Consider the following 19,103-nt stretch of genomic DNA (forward strand, 5'->3'; position numbering starts at 1 on the left):
CCATCTGATGGTCCATTTGGCTTTACTTATTAATATAATCATCTTTTTTCCTGGAGCTCAGAACAACTCTCCAGTCCTGGGCTAGACAACAGACCCCAGGGCTGGCCTGTTCATGGTTTGGCCTCCCTCATCTCCCTAAAAATACATATAAGCATCCCTTCAAGACCTCTCTTTCCTTCAGGCAAACATTTAACAAAGCAGACTCCGAATGCTCCTTTTGGCTCAATCCAACTTACCCTCTCCCTGTGTGTGTGTGTGTGTGTGTGTGTGTGTGTGTGTATGAGCAGTATACACATTTACTTGTATGTTTAGATGTTGGCTTAGCCCAGATTCCAGAGAAAGCACAGCCTAAGACAAAATCTTACATGTTCCTGTGCCATCCAGGGAAGTAAAAGGGAGAGAAGAAAACGAGGCAAGGATGGAGGACAAGCAGATACGAGGGTACGTTTCTGACCTGGCTGCCCCTGTTACTAAGCACAACTGACTGTCAGATTTCCCTGACCCATCTTCAGAGAAAAGCAACATGAGTGACAGCTCCTTTGCACAGTAGGTCAGGGTAAGAAGGGAGGTGAATGTTATCCACTCCCTGGCCATTTATACTTTCAGGTTTCACATACATCGGGGCTGCAACATCTAGTACATCTCAGGCCTCAATGGCAATAGAGTCTTCCCTGGGGGAGGTGAGAGGCTGGTTTGAGAGACTAGGAGCAGTCACTGTAACAGCCTTCAACCATTAGTGACAACAGTGTCAGCGGCATTAGTGACCTGACTCTGTAACCGAGAGAGCAGCACAAACTGGGCAAGCATACAGATCAAGAGTAGGACCTAACCTTGAGTCTAGTACGGATGAAAAAGAAGATGATGACTGTCTGCATATATTGCTTGAGAATGGTCAGCATGGACATACAGGCTCACCATTCCTGAAGCTTACATTCATGGCATACATCTCAAAAGTTTTAACAGTACTTTTTCTGGCTAATCCCAGGTACAGCCTCTAAATCCTTCTCAATACAGAGCTGTAAACAGCCACTACATTCAATGAGACTTGATATATCTCCAGGAGAGAACTTTGCAATAAAAAAGTTCCTTCCTATATATTAACTCATCTGATCTCTGCAAATTTGCAAGATTCAGTGGGGAAGGGATAAGTAACCTCTGCTCTACATATGGGCGGCTGAGACTTGGAGAGAGTGCGTGGTAGGAAGACAGTCACACGCTTCAGAGCACAGATGAAAACCAAAACTTTCTGGTATCTGGCTAAATGTAATACCTAATATTCACAAGAACATAAACACACACTGCAACCAAAATTACCAAGAATCATATAATAATTTTGTTAATTTAACAAGAGAATAAATGTGTTTCTTAAGTCTTGTTCTCCTTTTATTTTCTTTTTTAAACATACATTGGAAAACAGAAATGAGACTCTAGAAAAGAAAGTCACAACAAGAATGCAAATGAGGATAACATAAGATAGAATTTTTTTAAAAAAAAAATCATTCCTGGAATGATCAAGACAAAAACATAGTATCCAGCTAATGAAAATGATCAATTTCAGAAGGTGGAAAATCCACAAATGGGAAGTCCTTCAACAGCATCTTCCATCCAACCCAGTTCCATAGCTTGGAAAGCCAGTGTCTGTGGATCTCCTTGATATTGCAGGAAAAGAGAATGCCATTCAAAGGACAGCTTTTCCAGAAATCAAATTCTGTGTACATTTTAGCATAAGAGCTCTCATCATTCTGCATTTGATGCCAGTTTTTCAGATTTAACATCTCAAAATGATACATGACCAATTCACAGAGCAAAGCTTATTTCATGTAAAGCAGTTCTGATCTGGGAGAAAAATGTTCCATTGTGGTGTTATTAGGAGTCAGTCTACCAATGTTTTTCTTCTTAAGCTTTGACACTAATAACAGGGAAAATGCAGCGTTATTTCTACTGACCCTCCATTCCACCCCCACTCACGAAATATACCCACTCACATGTTCAGAGCTTTGCATATGAATCTTAATAATTTGTCATCTAATACTTGGCAAATGAAATGTGCTATCATATGGCATCAAGAATGTTTGGAACTCTGGCTTAAACTTCATGGAGCTGATATTTAAGCCTTAATGAGGATCTTTTATAGGCAGAAAACTGTGCTAAGAACTTATATTAAATAGATGCAGAAATGAACAAAATACTGCCCCTTCCCTTTAAAGTATGAAGTTCCAAACTCAAGGATATAACCTAAAAGCAGGTTATAAAATCAAATTAGGAAATCATAACTAGAATTCTTTAAAATAACTAAAATAGAATTGAATAGAAAATAGTAGCATATATCTCAAATAGTAAGAATGGGTATAGTTTCATGAAGGATGTCTGTGTGTGTGTGTGTGTGTGTGTAAATGTATTTCTTACTGTGGATGATCTAATAGTTGGAAAGTCAAAGTTTTCCACGAGGGGAAAATCATCATTCAAACACATAACGATAAAAATTTATGCATAGAGAATCCCTAGAGTGATGAATAATCAGCATCCAATATGCATATAGGATGGCAGAGATTAGTACTAATGAGGCATGACTTTCAGGCAGTGGTGAGAACCCAGAGCCCATATTCATCATTTTACTCACTGCTCAAAAACCACCGTATGTGCTGCCATCACTGAAAAACATAATCCAAGTTCATGAGTATGGCCTTCCAGACCTTCAAGCTTATTTCCCACTACTTATCACTCCCACCTCACCCTCTTGATACCATACGGCAGCTATAATTCTTTTTGCCACTTCCTAAATAGGTTCTCGGTTTTTCTACTTGTGAATCCTTCCACAAATTCTCCCCTTATGCTAGAATTTCTTTCCTTCCATAACTCACCACTCAAGTTACATACTCATAGTGGTCAGATTTTATTTTGTCTCTTCAGCAAACTACCCCATCCACCTTTCGGTAACATTCTGTTTCCTTTGAGGAACTCCCTGAAATTTCAAGTGTTCCTGGTGGTGTTGTCACTCATAATGTCATATTGTCTACGGCCACAGGAGAAGTCATCTAACAAACATATAGTGTGTGACCTAGGGCAGACACTTGTAGTCTGTCTCTGTTGTACAGACAGTTGCAATTCCCACTCTATATTGTAACAATCGTCTTCAAAGTTTAATGAGCGTAATAGTCACCTGGAATGCCTCTTAAACCACAGATTGTTTGGTTCCATACCCAGAGTTTCTGATTGGATAAACCTGAAGTGTAGCCCAAGATTCTGCATTTCAAATAAATTCCCAGTCTTATTAGTTTCCTACTGTTGCTATAACAAATGACCACAAGCTTAGTGGCTTAAAACAACACAAATTCATCTTATTACGGTTCTGAAGGTCAGAAGTCCAAAATAAGTCTTAAAGGGCTACTATCAAGGTGTTGGCAGGGCTGGTCCCTTCTGGAAGCTCCAGGGTGGAATCCACTTTCAGCTTCTAGAGGTCACCTGCATTCCTTGGCTCATGGCTCCTTTCACACATCACTCCAACCTCCGGCTGCTGTCATCATAACTCCTACCACTAACTCTGATATTCTGTGTCCCTCCTAGAGGGATTCTTGTGGTCCTATTGCGCTTACTAGGATAATCTCTCCATCTCAACATCCTTAATTTGATCACATCTGCAAAATACCTTTTGCCATAAGAGGTAACATTCTGAGGATTAGGATGTGGACAACTTTGAGGGACCCATTATTCAGTCTACTGTACCAGGTGATGCTGATTCTGATAGTCTGGGGCCCACACTTTGAAAACCACTAAATTACTGTCACCATCAAAACCAGCCTTGTATTTTAATTATGCGTTAATGTGTCTGCCTCCTACTAGATTCAGAATGTGCTGAGAGCTGGATTAGATCTTGGCTTTTTTTTTTTAATTGCTTTAATTCTATTTATACCCTCCTTTCTGAATACTGGTAAATATATCTTTCAGTTAAATTTTGGGGATAGGGGAGCAAACCAAAATACAATTAGGAAAGAAAATTGTGAAGCTAGTACTCTGAGGTAGAAAGAGATTGGTTAATAGGAATCATCTGGATTCTTAACTGTTCAACAATAAATCTTTCTGCTTAATTATGCTCCCAAGTTACAAATTTCTCTATTGCTGACTGCTAGGTATTGCCATTTTGATGCCTCCCCCAGATAGTTCTCATTTTTATCAAACCAAATTTGTGTACCTGCTCAGGCCCATCCAGAGCTCTGTCTCACGGGCTCCAGATCTCAGAGACGGCTCCACCGCACACTCAAGCTTTCAGGCCAGAAATCTCATCAGCATCAGAGGACTCAGCAGAGATTTATTATACCATAGGTATGCACCTGGCAATGTTCTGAGTTCTCTACAGGCACTTACTCATGAATTCTTTTCATTCTTGTTTTGTTCATTTCTTTATATCTCCCACAGTGCCTTGCATACAGCATACACTCCGTAAGTCCACATTGCCTGGTTCATTCAGTAGACCATAAGCTGCTGAGGTCAGAGACTGGGTCTTATTCATCATTTTTTTGCCAGCATGAAATTAAGTGACTGGTACCTCACATGACATTTGCAGTAAAATGTTAGACACACCAGACCATATGTGAGCAGTAAGAAATATGTTAGTCAAGTTGAGGTGGGGGGGCGGGGCGTCTGATGTGAAATTGACTTGAAAAGCAGACAGAACTTAAACACGATATACGGCAGCTCAGAGCTACTGCAAAACCCTGAACAAGAGCATAAAGCTAAAATCATTTTATAGAACCATATCAGTAAGTCCACAGTTTAGCTTAGAAGCAACAAGGACCAAAGGCTTTCCAGGAGGTATGATTCTTCAAAGGGATTGAAATTGGGCCTATCAAGTTCTCTTCTAGCCTCCTGACTCTAGGTATTGAGGTATTTGTCCTTTGTTCTTGGTGATTTACCATATCTGATTATAACTGTTAGAATTCAAACATTAGGCTCTGCCTTCTTTTCCATCAGGATTCTAAAATCAATATCTTCACTACCACACTTATTCCCAGGATTAATTTATGAAATTGTGTGATGTGCTTTGAAGACTGAAGGCTTCTTAGAGAGAGAGGGAATGTCACCTTGTACTATCGTCCCCATGTATTAAACAGTGACTTCTTTAAAAATCAAAAGTTTGTTGGTTGAGATGCTATTAAATCTTAAGCTATAAAAGCAACAGAGATCATTTTGATGGTACAGAAGGTAAACTTCAAATACAGTGGATGAGAATTGTTACAAATAAGAAAAAAAAGTGTAATCTAATATTTTAACCATTTAGTTATATGCAACATGAAATAAATCCTTACAAAGAATAAGTTTTGGCACTTGCCCTGATTATATGACAGAACACCTAACAAGTGCCAAGGACTGTGCAATACAGTGTAGAACAAAAAAATCCTTACCCTGATGGGGCTGACAATCTAGTAGGGAGAACAGACACTAAACAAATAATTAATAAATAATTACAGGATGACAAAATAAAATGAAGCCATTCCAGGAGCAATGGAAGCACAGAATCAAGCATGGAGTGTATCTGTGGAAACAAGAGGTTCTGCAGAGGAGATGGTATTCCCTCTGGTTCCTTAAGGATCAGTGAGAACTGACCAGCAGCACAGAGGGGAAAGAATCTTTCAGCAAATGGTCAACATGATACAGTAAGGAGGAGTGGCAAAGGATGAGCTGGGGACACAGAGGCCTGTTCAAGAATGTTCAGTCTTGACAAGGTCAATAAGGAAGAGCTGACATATTTCTTTGAGCTCAATGTTTCAGCAGTTTGCATGTGCAGTCTCCTAGTTCTAGACAATTCTCTGAAGAGGAGGCTGCTCTTTATGAAACTGAGTATACTGAAGAGAGCCTACAGAATCTTCAGTTCAATACATGGTTTAGAATGTAACCATGATTGTAAATGATACTTGATAAAGTTTTTTCAAATGGGCATGACTTTCTTAAAGAAATTTAAGATAATCTGGTCGCTGGGTAGAGACATGACATATGTTTTCCCATTGAAGTCTTTGGTTTACAGATCCACCAGCAGTGTTGAAAAGAAACATTTGTATTTTGATGTGTTTTTTCCTAAGTTTGTTGCAAAGTGCTTGGACACCATGCCTCATGCAGATGCCAACACAGTTCTTCTAAGACATCTGATTACAGAGACTTTAATAAAGCTCTTACTCCATACAAGACATTCTTCTGAGAGTTCTACATAAATCTCTCATATAACTTTCAAAACAATTATTATTCTCAGTTTACCTAAGTGTCAACAGATGTTTAGAAAGGTTAGGAACTCTTTGAAGATCACACAGCAAGTTAGCAGTGAGGCTTTTAACCTCTCCCCACTGATATTCGAGAAAACTCTGCTTATGTTAAATTCTGACTATTTTTTGCTGAGGCGGGTTAAGGGTGCTTTTTGACTCTTTTTTGTTTCCCTTTGAATTGCCACCTAATGGTTATTGCTACAGTGTTTAATAAGCAATGTATTATCCCTGGGCATTGGAATTAATATCATTACTCAGAGATGGTAAACAGAAGTTTGCATTTGTGCACTGCCTGGAGGTGGAAGCATCAATAAAAGCCTGAGGTGGGAGGAAGAGATGAATGTGCAGGCTTGAATCAGAGGCAAGGGATGCAATTTGATGTGGGGTAATAAGAAATTCTGCCTAGGCCAGCAGAGAAACACAATCCTTTACCACTCCTAGCCTGAACTGCACCGTTACATTTCTCCTAGTGCTGCTTTTCTTTCCTCCACAAAAGTCCCAGCCCTGCCCATTACACCCACAACTCCTGTGCACACCCTAGGGTGCCTGGCATGCAATAGTCTAGGAGCAATGCACTGCAAGTCCCTTTGACAGAGTTTGCTCAGGGATCAGAAATTTTTATCTATATGCTGGAACTAAAGACATTTAAATTAAAGATTCCCTACCAAATTCAACAACAGCTAAGAGAGTGGTGAATGTGAACTTGCAGTGGTCTGCAGCCTTCCAAATGGCAAAGCAACCACTTGTTATTTACGATAAGATAAGGAGCAGCTTGTTACTAAAGGTATCCATGTTAACACCATGCTTTGAGCAGAACAAAGGATCCTTAATGATTCCTAGGCTTGTCATGTTAGAATGGGATGGCAGTGATTAAAAAGCATCTAGATATGCTTTTCTTGTGACATTTCTTAAACTGCAGTATAAAAAAATATGTGTTGATTTTTATGATTTGTGTCACATGCTATGCTCCGGGGCTGGACAGGAAACAGTTTCCCCACTCCAGTATTTCATAATGAGCAATAAACAAACAATAAACAATGACAACAAGAAAAGAACCACTTTCCAGGATCATATGATTAGTTCTGACATTTGGGAAATTGTTTCATTGCCAGAAGTCAATTCCTGCGATCGCAAGCATCTTCCACACAGAAAATTAATAATGTGCTCAGCTCTCCTCCCGCTTTCATTTTATTATATGAAGATTGGACCTCCCCTCAAGCATGTAAAGGCATATTTTAAATGTAATATTTTCTTTCTTTATAAAACACATAAGGAAATGTCCTATAGAGTCTCAGAGATCTTTGGAAACATACATTTATCCCTTCTTTTGTTTATGCAACCAGTATCTGTTGAGCACCTACTAAGTGCCAGGCACTTTTCCAGAGTGAACGTGACAATTGGGTAAAACAGAAATGAATAAGTAACACTGTAAATGAACAAAATAACTTTGGGAATAGTAAGTGGTAGGAAGGAAATAAGGCAATGTGATAGACATGTCCTTAATGGGGGCGGGGCGGAGGGGGTGTCAGAGGACTGTCCGGGAAGGTGACGTTTGAGCTGAGAATGGAATGACAAGAAGGAGCCAACCATGCAAAGATCTGGAGAAGAGCATTCTGGGCATGAGGAATGGCCAATGCAAAGGCCCAATACCAGGAACAAGCCTGGCTTGTTGAAGAACAGACGAAGTTCAATGACGAGAGGGCATCGAGGAGGGTGGTGGATGGGGGATGAGGTCAGGGAGGGGCAGGAGCAGATCAGGTGGGGCCCTGCAGGCAAGGAGAGGACTTAGGGTTTTACATTAATGACAAGGGGAGGCACTGAAGGTTTAAAGCCAGGGAATGATGGGTTCCAAGTGACATTTTAAAAATTACAGCTGTTATTTGTCATGGGGGAAGAGAATGGACAAAACTGTTTTCCACTCAAAGATGTCATTTCCTTATAGATCTGAAGGCCCTGTCTCCATCAGTATGTGTAGTGATTAAGAACACAGTGCTAGTCACAAAATCTAGGTTTGAATCTTTGCTTTGCCATTAATATGCTATGTGACCTCAGCTTCTCCATGTAAAAAAAAGTAACAATAACTCTTCCCAAGGTCATGGTGATAATTAAATGAGACATTACACATAATATAGAGTACTGCTAGTGCCTGGCACATGGTACATGTTGAATGAATATAAGCTGTTGTTGTTGTTATTATTATTAAAATTAAGAAGAAGTAAGAGAAGGATGAGGCGAAGTGCCAAGCAATTATCCAGATCATTTAGGCTAAAACACAAACCTGTGAGAAACAATTTGGAGGTTTCCCCGAGCTTAGAGTGTCTCTGGGCTCCAGGTCCCTGGATACAGGTCACTGAGCATATCTCTGATGTCCTGAGCATGGTAGAATCTGGACCGAAACAGAATTTTAGAAAAACTGGAAACCATCCAAATGCTCATTAAAAGGAATATGAGTCAATAAAATGTGGTCTGTTCGTGCAATGAAATGCGGCATGGAAGCAGAAAAGAACAAACTACTTACTGGAACTCCCAATACCATGGATGCATCTCACAAATATGGCGACTGAAAAAAGCAAGACAGGGGAGACTACCTGCTGTGTGATTCCATTTAGATGAAGTTCAAGAACAGGTGAAACTAATTGGTGTTGACAGCTATCAAAATAATAGTAACCTCTTGAGGGAGTATATTTGGAAAACATTTGGAAGGGGCACAAGGGAGTCTGTCAGGGTGCTTAAAAATGTTCTAAAACTTGATCTAGATGGTAGTTATGTGGGGATATACATATGAAAAACTATCATCAAGCTATATACATAAATTAGCATACTTTATAAACTTTTGCTGATGTATGTATGTTATACCTTAATTTTATTAAATATATCATTTCACTGGATCAGAGTTAAACTATCTAACAACTAGTTAAATAAATGGTGACTGCTTTCTTCAGGAAAACTGTAACCTCAGGACCATTTGGGGGGCTGCTCACTTCCAAGGCTGCTTCCCCTTTTCTAAGTTAAACATCTCTCCCCATAGTCAGCCACAGGAAAGACAAGCAGCCACGGGCACCTAGGAAGGAAAAGCTCAGCTTAGTAGCAGGACAGCTGGGAAGCATGTCAAACGGGGGCCATGACCAACTTCTCAAAAACCACTCTGGCAGTTGCCAACACCTGCGTAGCGCCTTACTTTTCATTTGTGCTGAATTTGTCTGCATTAAATGAAAGCTCAGGGGGGCAGGATCACTTCTTTTCTATATTAGAAATATACCTCAAGTACTTGTGTGTTCTATAAAGAATAAAAGTAATAACAGGAGGCTGTGGAACAACTGAAGTGCGGAGCATATGTTTAAACAGCACTTTCTGGCATTTCAATAAAGGAAACTCAGAGGGCTTCCAGCAAAGGAAAAGAATCCGAATGGATTCATTTTCCTGATAGAGCAACCCCCGACCCACAATGCAAAAGTCATTAATTCCCATCGCATGGCATTAAAAAATGCTTTTAAGCTCAGATCAGCCAAAAATGTGCCCAGGGCAAATTTTTATGACCATATCATCACAATCTGAAATTCAAATCGGTGAACTAGCTAGAAATACATGCTCACTAGAATGGTTCAGAGTTTTTCTGCATCTATCTCAGTGAAAAATGATAGCAAAGGAAACCTTATTTTCCTGGAAAAACACTATCAAATAATAAAACAATTCAGGACCAGTTTTCACAAAGTAATAACAGGCCATACATAATTGATTGCCTTTAGTCTTCATCTCTGGGTATTACAAATCACAGTTACTAGCCCAGTGAACAAAGTTTCATTCCAGATTCAGGCTGTCCATTTTGACACTGTCTGAAACTACTTTAGCACCTTTATTGCATTCTTTATGGCATTGTTCTTTAGTCGCATCTTTAGTGAAGTTCTGAAATTTCCAACAATGTTATACTCTCTTTCTTTCTGTGTGTTTACTCGCTATCCCTGATGGTAGGCAAAAAGTAACTTCTTCTAAAAGTGAATTGATTTGGACTTATGCTCTCACCTCAGGCTTGCAAGAGAATACAAATCACCCAGGGAGATAAAACACACTCCTGTGAAATCACATCCAAACTCCCTCCGTTAAAACTCTAGAATTGCACGAAAAGCAGGAGAGAAATACCAAAATTATACCAATTTTTTGGCTTACCAAACATCGAGCAGCTGTATCCATAAAGAAAAGGAATAAATAATTCATTCCATAACTCTCTTTCTTTGCACATCTCAAAAGCTCGTAGCATCTGTTTGTACGAGGAAGTCTGAACCAGGACCTAGGAATTCTGAGCTGTGCCTTGGCCATAACAGGGTCCATATCCCTCTGCATGTCAGGCTATTGGCACAGACCTAGGCTGTCTATGGCAGTAGCCCTGAGCCACATATGTCTTTTGAGCACCTGAAACGTGACTAGTCTGAACGGAGATGTGCCGTGAATATAAAATATACACAGGATTTCAAAGACTTACTACCAAAAGAAGAAAGGAAAATATATATCACTAATAATTTTCAAATAGTGATTACATGAAGAGATAATGTTCTGGATATACTGGGTTAAATAAAACATATTATTAAAATTAATTTCATCTCTTTCTACTTTTTTAATGTGACTATTAAAAGTTTTTTAATTACATATGTGGCTCACGTTGTATTTCATTTGGACGGCAGCAGTCTAGACCATTCTGAATTGCTATGAGGACTAAGATTCTCTTTGTGGAAATGGGGAATTACAGTTTTGCATGTCTTAAAGGATGGAGAATGTGGGAGAAGAGGCAGCAACGTAAGCACCTAGTGTATTACATGTTTAACTAAATTTCCTGAGCATATTACAAAAAGAAAACAAAGCAAAGCAAAGAAAACAGAAAAGAGAAAAAGTATGGCATGATCACCTATCCTTCAGAGACAGAAATGAGACTGAATAATCACTTTGAAATCAATCCATCTCAAATTTAAATCCTGCCTCTGGCTTCGGTATCCTCATTTGTAAAATGGAGAATATCTTTTGAAAATTAAATGAGATATACAGATCAAGTGGTTAAAGCAACTCTGGGTACTCTTGAGAAAGATTTTGGCATTGAAGACACTGAGACAGGAGATGGAGGGATACTGAGGTAAAAATGTCTACACCTGGAGACCAACAGAAAGGTGAGTACGTGAAATCACCCTCTCGAGCTTACACAGCAGGGATGACAAAGTCAGAAGCACCCAGGTGTCAGACAGGTAAGAAAATGAGGAAAACCAGGAAGGGCAAGGTGTCATGTAAGGGGCACACATCCCACTGAAACCTCACAGCTCTAGCTCAGCTACCAGGGAGGAATAATAATAGTACAGTGTTGCTCAATTTTCTAATTTTTCAAGAAAATCTATAAACCCAGATTTTTAAATGTTTAGAACTAAAAAAAAAAAAAAAAAATTAAAGCACTCATTATTCCAGATAGAGCCCACGGGCAAATAGTTTAGTACATCTGCTGCCTCAAAGGTCAACAAGACAACTTGTTAAATTCCTACCATATGAAAGTTAACCGGGATCTCAAAGGAAATTCCCATGAGCCCCAAAACATTTGGGCTGCCAAAGCTGGAGAGAAGGATTTACCTCTCCCCTCCTCAGCTCTTCATGCAGCAAGAACACAGTTGCTGTGGCTCCAGCTGTCACAGTGCTCTCCCTCTCCCCAGCCCCTGACCTGGATGTTTTGCAGAGTGTTTCAAAGAGAGCTGCAAAAGCAGTTGGACTCTTTGCAGGAGACACGTGACATCACCCAAGGTGCTACTCTGATTATTATTCACTGCCTACTTTGGGTCTCTCTGGAATATCCTCTGTTTCAGTTTCAGGCACTCTCAACTACCCATTTGGTTAATAAATTACCATATTGTGTAAATGTGTGCAATCTATAAACCTGGAAGAACTGCCTTGAAGAATAATCTTTAAAATATCAGGCTTTTTAAAAAATAAATACTAGTGGCCTCTCTATATCTATTGTAAGGAGTAAAGGGATTTATACCTGAAAAATTAAAATTACAGTAGCTACTCCTTCCTCAAGTAAGTGATTCTTAGTAAATGCATTTTAAAGACGATGACTTTCCACTGAGCACTTTAATTTTAATTTAACCTTCCCAGAAAATGAAACGCTTTGTGTAGATTCTTTTGGTTTTATTTAAGGCATAAAAATTAGTTCTGAACTGTGATAATTGTGGGCTTAGGAATGTAATCATTCTAAGCACCACTTCTGACTTGCTTATAAGCCCTACACATCTTGAGTTGCTGTTCATTGCTAATTCAAAGTTGGCAAGTTATTTAATTGTGAAGCTGAACTTGAAGTCAGAGAGTGGTGGGACGGTTGGAGGTAAATTGTTTTCTTTTGCTTTCAACAGGTTACCCAAAGCCTGGATGCATGATGTGGAGCAAGGCAGCTTCTGGGTATGTGCTCCTCTGACTCCTAATCTTCTCAATGGAAACAGGATGAGGAAATGTTCTAAAGGTGGAATAAAATATACATTAAACTAGATCTCTCCCTTTTAAAACCAGCTGTAGCTAGGACAAGAGGTTCCTACCACCCACATTTATGATTCTGGTTTTAATTGTGGCTTTTTGTTGTTTCTATGAGGACTCAACTTAATTATCATTGCTTATACTTACCTGCTTAAAGGAAAATAGGGGGGCTAAGACATTGGCCCTGAAAAACCTGATGTTCATAATACATTAGGTAAAGCATTTCTAAACATTTTAGAATTATGTCTTCGAATCCATGACAACACACACACACATATATATATAAAATCAACATTAATCAAAGTGTCATATGGCATTTTTTTCTTTCCTTTATAAACTAAAGAGATCCCTTGAAACAGTTTAAGATAAATGAATTCCTGCTTAAATATGAGTGCACTCGAATTGAGACTCCCTTGAATAAAGTTATCATTTTCACACACCACTGTGCCTGAAAGTTATGAGCATTCAGATATAGAAATCATTGAAAGATAACTTAATGGAAATATGTTTGGCATGTGCTATATTTATTTAGTGAGTAGTATTTTTCAGTAATTTAAGAAACAGATACAAATTTCACCCTCATTTGACCACTCCTAAAATTTCCACTTGAAAGACAATAATAGAAATTATTTAATTGCCTGAGTATTTCTAATGTGCTTCTCAGTATAATGGAGTGGAACTAACTACACGTTGCTGGCCTGTGTGCCGACACAGGTTCCCAAAGGTTTCGTGGGAACCCTCTGGTCTATTGTTGCCGTTCTTTATTCTTTATTCAAAACCATTTCCCAGTACACCATATAACACCCGGCACCTTGCTAGACTTCGGGGATGCAACAATACACGTGGCATGATCCCTGCCCTCAGGCACCTTACAGTCTCCTTCACTGGGCATCTCATGGATCCAAAACTGGGGAGATAGAGCACCTCACAGCCGCTGATTGCAGCAGAGAAAGATAAAATGCTGGTACTACCTAATGTTTGCCTGTCTGTCTCTTTGTTTGCTTCTTTATAGCAGGTATCAATATTTTTACATAAAAATATGAGTTTCTGGCTTCTCTTTAAAAAAAAAAAATCTCCATTACCTGCTTGGTCCTCATACTGCAATATTTGAATTTCTGACCCCATAAGAAGTGACTAGCAATCAGAAAGCCTGGTTCGAGCCCTCAGTCTGCTGCCTATTAAATATATGACCTGCCATGAGTTGCTTAACCTCTCAGAGCCTCAATTTTCTCTCTTTAAAAAAAAAAAGAAAATATTAAAGACAAAGCAAAACAAAACAAACCTTCCCTGGCACTATAATTGCAAATCTCCAAAGAAAAATCCATAAAAGGGTTTCAGAACCTAGGGAACACTGTGCAAAACAATATAGTATTACTGTGGTTATGTTTTCAGAAGAAATATCTAGAAGATCAGACATAATAGCCTATATCTGATAATAACTGTAAAGATCACAAAGTGCTTTCAACTGAATTGAATCTTGCATGACCTCTATGAGATAAATATTATTTTACTCATTTTGCAGATGAAAAAACTGAGTCTGAAACAGATCAAGGGACATGCCCTCTCATCAAATACTGACAGTTTTTAAAAGTCAACTTTCAAGATCGTTTCCATAAATTCAATACCCATGAAGAGACCATGAACAAGTGACACAACATAATGAAGCCCTAACCAGTAAGGTGAACTATTATTTTCCAAAGACATACTCTGGACAAAGAATAATAGATACTTTTTTGAAGAGCAACACTTTTTAAAGGGTATTACATGATGTAATATCAGGGGAGTAATTTGAATAAATATTTGTAATATAGATACTCATTTGGACTTTTAATAAACTGATAAAGATTTTGAGGATGCACTTTCTCATTAAATGTTTGTCAACATTATGTTATTTTCGTAGAGATTGTCATCAGCAAGTAGGTATTTAGAAACTTCTGTGAGAAACAAATGTCCTTAATTTTACTAAAGTCTACTTTTATTAATCCCCTCCCCACCTCCCATTTAAACCATACTGCAGTTCAGAAAGAAATACGAGAACCCATCTGGCTGACTTTCACGTAAATTTTTTCAGGAAGTATCTGATACAGTTAAAAGCTTGATTTTAACACAAATTAAAGGTTTATCGTTTACCTTTAAGAGAAAACTCTCCATAGGAATAGTAAGATTTTCTAATGCATTTACATTTTTATTAGGCTTAAAAGAATTCAATTTACCTGTGTCTTCAGGTACACATTTACTGAATAAAATCAAATATGTAACATTTTTATAATAACATTTTTTTAAAAAGATGCATTGGACTTATTTAAGGTTCTTCCATGGTTCACCATAATTCAAGTAAAGTCTAAATGAGCAAGCAGAGGGCAGAAGCGTGACTTTAAGGATGCAGGAGATCTCCACATAGTTAATTTAGAGGCACTGTGGAAAATAAATAAGGAGATATGGGAAGGAGTAACCAGTTCGTGGTGGGAGGTGTATATGACTGAGTAATGTGCAAACTACTGTTTACACACTGCAATCAGCTGGTGGCCAAGAAAAGAGTTGACAGATAAGGGCACTGCCAGTACCATGTTTCTGTTCTAATCCTCCAAACGAAGCGAAGAAACTCAGACTAGTGTGCCACATGGAGAACACCATGCCAGGAACCATACACTTAGCATGCAGGGAATAATATTAACAGCAACTGCAGAAGATGTGATTGCAGACTTGAGTAAACGTTCTGAAATAATAATTTACAAAACCGGCTGTGTTTGATGATGGCTCTTCATAAAAGCAGATGGTTCCAAGAAATCAAAAAGGATTCTAAGCCACAGTTCTCCGGTTAAGGATTTGAATCTGGGGAGAAATGTATGGCATCCCAGCTTTTTTATTCCCCAAAGTGAAGATTTGGAAAACAAATGGGATTACCATCTAGTATGGCCATCATTTTATCTGGAAAAAAAAAAAAACACTATAGCTCTAGAAGAAATAGAAAGCATATAATCTCTTTACAATGAACAATTCCATTTAGAAAAAGACAGTAGAAAATCTGCAAGGGGCTTTTGAGGCAGGTTGAGTTCCCTGGGAAACAGACTCTTCATGTGTTTGGCTTGAAGAAGGTTTTTAAAGGAGTGTTTTGGGATCAACATCTGTGGAAAGAAAGGGAGGAAGCAGGTGTGTTCAAGGAGAAGTCCCAGTGGCAGCTTGCAGGTCATAATGAAGATGGGATATCATAGTCCATTCTGGCTGCTATAAAAACAAATACCGTCAACAACAGAAATTTATTTCTCAGAGATCTGGAGGGTAGGAAGTCCACAATCATGGGACCATGAGATTGGGTATCTAGCAGCGGCTCACATCCTGGTTCACAGATTGCTCTCTTCTCATTGTGTCCTCACGTAGTGGAAGGGGTGAGGGATTTCTTTGGGGTCTCTTTTATAAGGGCACTAATTTCATTTGTGAGGTCTCCATCCTCATGACCTAATCACATCCCAAAGGCCACACCACCTAATACCATCACCTTGAGGGTTAAGATTTGAACACATGAATTTTGAGGGGACATGAACATTCAGACCACAGCACGGGCTGTCCTGAGTTGGAGGGAGGAGGCAGGGAATTTTTTACCCTGGAAGCAGGCCACCTTGCAAAGGAGATGTGCCTTTAGGAAAGAGCTCTCTGTGGGCTGCACCCCCTGCAGATTGGGTAATAAGCCCTTAGCTCCTGAGGCAGGACCTGGGCAATGCATCACAGAGTCAATGAAACACTCTGTCTTGAAAAATATTTTCAAGCTCTGGCTTTCAGGACTGTCACCTTTAAGCTTTTAATCTTAAAAATCCACCATAATGCAAAGGCCACTTAAGACAAAATGGTAAGATATTAGGAGGTCAAAGCTTACAATGCTCTCACTGTGCATCAGATAACACCTCCAGGAAAATCAGTCCTGTTGCTACTTGATCCCAAATGGCTTCTTAAGTATCAGATCTACTGGGTGGTTCTGAAGAAAGATGGTATGGACTCATTTTTTCTTGGATTCTTCCCTTTAAATATAACGAAATACCCTGGAAATTGTTCAACAGAAAATGATAAAAGAACTCTGAAACTTGGAGAAGAGAAAGTGAAGGCTTGCTAGGGATCTAAGCATTTGAGGGACAATGTAATGAGTTCCCTGGGTTTTCTTTTTATTAGTATCTCCAATGTGCCCTGAACTGGGCTCCAGAGCGGCCTGCAACCCCAAAACACCCACAGGCAGAGCCTTCTCCCTCTGGCCAATCAGAAAAGGGGGAGCCCAGTAGAGACCTAGTAGGGGAGCCCAAACCCAGCCCCAGCTCATCACCAGGGCACCAATGGGCAGTTCAATCTGCCCGCAGCAACAGTGAAGCCCTAGGCCATCATCACGTCATACCTGACAAAGGACAAGTATCTACAATATGGAAAGAATTCTGAAAACTCAACCGAAACAACACCAATAACAAATCCAATTAGAAAATAGGCAAAAAACATAAAGAGACATCTCACCAAAGAGCATATATACAGGTGGCAGGCACATAAAAAAACAATCAACACCAGTAGCCATTAGAGAAATGTAATTTAAAACCACACAATGAAATCCCTACATTCGCATCAAAATGGCTAAAATGAAAATAGGGATAACATCAAATGCTGGTGAGGATGCAGAGAAACTAAACCACCCATACACTGCTGGTAGGAATGTCAAATGGTTCAGCTATTCTGGAAGAGAGCTTCGCAGTTCCTTTTAAAACTAAAAATAAACTTATTGTATGACCCAGCAATTGTACTCTTTGGCATTTATCACAAGGAAATAAAAACTTACGTTCACGCAGAAACTTGTATATGAATGTTCATAGCAGCTTTATTTGTAAAAGCCCCAAACTGGAAATTACCTAAATGTCCTTCAACAGGTAAATGCTAAAACAACTGTGGTATATTATAGTGTGGAACATTACTCAGCAATGCAGAGGAACAAACTATTGACACCCACTTGAGGAAATTACGTTGAGTTATTTTTAAAAAGCCAATCCTGAAACAATCTCAGATGGCGGAGTGGAGGTGATCACCCTCCTGGATTTATGCTCCCGGAGAGGAAGGCATGGATCTCGGCCTGCCATGCCAGAGGATCACTCCCCGACAAGAACAGCGGTGTGAATCCACGGAGAATCAACGTGGGACACAGAGAGCAAGAAAAGACTGAGGTGAACGGGAAATAGGATCGTGAAATTCTGGAGAATGCGGGATGGACAATAGACAGTGGAGTGCAGGACGGCTGCACCCGTCTCACCATCGAGTGGGGCGGGTTCAGCCTCACAGGAAAGCAACTTTTTCTCCCCACTGACCTCCACACCCTCTTAATTAGAGACCTGCCTGAAGTCGGTACAGAATCACCGTGGGAGACGTGGGGCTCTGTGGACAGGAGACATCAAGGGGAAACAGCTTAGACTCTGGGGGACCTCCGCCAAGACCGCACTTAGCGGGGAGGGACGGAACTGCGCTAAGGCAAAAAGCAGTGATGGGTCGCCAAACCACAGATTTTTTTGTATTTTTTCCATTTTTCGGGGGCCCCCTAGCCGGGGAGCTACTGTGGGTTTCTGAGCTCACCAGGCCCCCGACTCTGGTGCCTGCTGGACTCTGAACATTCACCCCCAGCGCTGGCGATCTGCGGGTGCGCGGTCGCCATCTTGGGATCCAAAACCTAGCTGCTGCGGAGCCACAGACTGCTGGGTGGCTCCTTAGGCGGCTCCTTCCCCTAGTCTGTGAACCCACACCAAGAGCTCGGGCTTTGCATGTACTCTGTGGACAGGAGACATCAACGGGATACAACTTAGACTCTAGGGGATCTCCGCCAAGACGGCGATTGGTGGGGGGAGGGGCAGAGCTACACTAAGGCGAAAAGCAGTGAAGGGTCGCCGAATTACAGAATTTTTTTTTCTTTTTTTTTTTTTTCTTTTTGGTGGCCCTCTAGCTGGGGAGCTACTGTGGGCTTCTGAGCTCGCCAGGCCCCCGGCTCTGGTGACTGCCGGACCCTGAACATTCACCCCCAGCGCTGGCGATCTGCGGCGCACAGTCGCCATCTTGGGGTCCACAGCCTAGCCACTACGGAGCCATAGGGTGCCAAGCGACTCCCTGGGGGCTCCCTCCCCTAGTCTGTGGACCCTTTATAGGAGCCCCACCATTGTGTGAACACTGAGTACTTCTCCAGATACACGAGTGTGGAGCCTGGTCCTTGGGGACATTGGGCCAGGGCAGACTTTTGCTCGTGGGAGCTGCAGCAGCTGGGGTGCTGAGCGAGTGAGGGCACCGCCCCCTCCCTGTAGCCAGTGTCTTTCATGTGGAAAGAGACAAAAACCACCCCTATAGAGGAAGAAC

Source organism: Eulemur rufifrons, chromosome 7, assembly GCF_041146395.1.
Source record: "Eulemur rufifrons isolate Redbay chromosome 7, OSU_ERuf_1, whole genome shotgun sequence".
Classification (NCBI taxonomy): domain Eukaryota; kingdom Metazoa; phylum Chordata; class Mammalia; order Primates; family Lemuridae; genus Eulemur; species Eulemur rufifrons.